A 2,266-nucleotide genomic window follows, 5' to 3' on the forward strand; every position below is an offset into this window, starting at 1 on the left:
CTCTTGCTTGGAAATGAGTGATCTTGGGGCTGACCCCAAGCAATCAGCTAATGATTCCATTCTACAGTCAAGGGATGCTTCTAGTCTCAGACTCCCGTGTAAGGAAGTAACTGGCATTCGGGAATAGCCTGAGGTGGATGCTGGGCATGCAGCATGAAAGTTACTGGGGAGCTTGTTAAAAATCAGATTACAGACCTTTCCACATCCCACGCCAATTCCAGAGATTCGGACTCTCAAATGGGGTTGGAAAAAAGCCCAGAGGTTTACAATTTGACATTCTGTCAGGCAACTCTAATTTTTCCCAAGTTTGTACCTCTCTACTAACTCGGAGGCAAGCTCTCAACCTCGAGGCAGATCATGCCACTTTACTGCACACTTGGCTTGGTGAGAGGTGACAGAGATATGGAAAAGGCTTTGTCACATTCTCTTAATGTCACGGTTAAGCCCCTGTCAGTCTGAAAGGGTCTTGTGCTGCAGAGTAGCTACAAGAACTAGTTAACACAGGACTCAGCCTGAACCCTCAGAGACGGCTGTCCCCACGTGTACTTCCACAGTGTTGCTAAAGTGCCAGCATGCCTAGAAAGCTCTTCATTTCTTAGTCTATTTTTCCAAATGAATCACAGATAGTGTGTACAAACTTGCAGTTGTGTTTGACTAGGTTTGAATTATGGAAGGGCAAATTCCCTTTTCAAAGAAATTCACAGTCAGAGAAAGCTCAACTTTCGACCACTTCTCTGAACAGTGTTGAGCCTATTTTGCTCAGCCAGCACATACAGACTCGGGTGAGAAAAGCCTGTCAGGGTGAAATGTCATTAGGTGTGCTGCTAAAAAACAACACCAATCATATGATTTGCCCTTTGAATCCCTCCCTTGAAAATGAAAACCTCCCAATGAACATTGAACAAATATATAATTTGTTGATATTGTTCAAGAGCATGAATCTTGCAGAAAAATGAAAAGAGAGGCTGTTTTTTTTCCAGCGGTTTGATTTTAAGCCAGCCATGGCCCCTTCTTCACTTCCAGTCCATTATTTTGATTATTAAGTTTTGCCACCGTGGGCGTTCACATGTCAAATTGTTTTCCTTGGCTGGCACTGCCTTTGTTAAAGACGGCTTTGCAAATGTTTCTTCTCTTTTTCCATGTCAAAATATTTCGGTCTCACATAAGCTTCAAGCTCAGACAAAAATGCTACCATTTTGAGAGAGGTTCCCTAACTCACTGAAAAGCAGGCGTCTTTCCGACCTCGTCAGTACTTCTCTTCGGGCACACATCCCACATAACAGATTCTGTGGCTTTCTATACATTTTTTTTTTCCTGCAGAGAAGATGTATGTGACCATTCCTGAAGTTCATAAGCACAAAATGTGTTTTAAAAAGCAAGGTTTAACATTAATGATCTAAGCTTCCAACTCAAGATACTAGAAGAAGACCAATAAATTATATTCAGAAGTTAGGAACAGAGAAACACGGGCGGAGCCTCAGTTGCATTAGGGATTGACTTTCTCACTGCTATGTCGTAGAGGTATTCGTAGAGAGGTCTCAGGAGGAGGCCAGAGCATCTGAGAATAGAGTTGCTCAGGCCCTGGGAAAGAGGACAGCTGATAGGTAGGTAGGAATATGTGTGCTTCTTGGAAGCCTCTGATGTCCATCATGGCACACCTCACTTCAGTACAAACATGGATCTTCACAGTGTTGTGTATTATCTTGTCGTTAGAGCTCCCAGGCCCTGGCCTACAGGAATATCAGCTCAGCAGTCGTTCACCACATGCCACAGCAACCTCGCTCCTTTGCTTTGTCTACCACGTACATTCTCTTCACCCAGGTGGGGATTTCTAGCTCGTCTCTGTTGTCCGAACCATAAGTTCTCTTTCTTAGAGATATTGTTGTCACTGTCAGCTTTAAATTTCTTTTGAAAACTATATACACATGTATAAGGATTTTTTTTGTCTTTTCTATCCCCATTCCTTTCTTTCATCCCTGTCTCTCTCCTTCCCTTGCTCCTACTTCCAGCCCCCCACCCCCACCCCACACTGAGTTTAGCTGCAATTGCTTGGGTGAGCATGACTTGGGTGCTTTTTCCCAGAACACTGGCAACTTATCAGTGACGCTTCCACTGAAGAGGGGCTGAGGGACTAGTAACCATTAGCTGCCCAGAGTCCCTCAGTGGGTATTGGAGAATGTTTTGAATTCCTTCCCTATGCAAAATGAAATGGTGATTGGTCCAGTCTTTCACAGTTTGTAACCACAGCTGAGACGACAGGGTCTGG

This window comes from Microtus ochrogaster, chromosome 19 (assembly GCF_000317375.1).
Source record: "Microtus ochrogaster isolate Prairie Vole_2 chromosome 19, MicOch1.0, whole genome shotgun sequence".
Classification (NCBI taxonomy): domain Eukaryota; kingdom Metazoa; phylum Chordata; class Mammalia; order Rodentia; family Cricetidae; genus Microtus; species Microtus ochrogaster.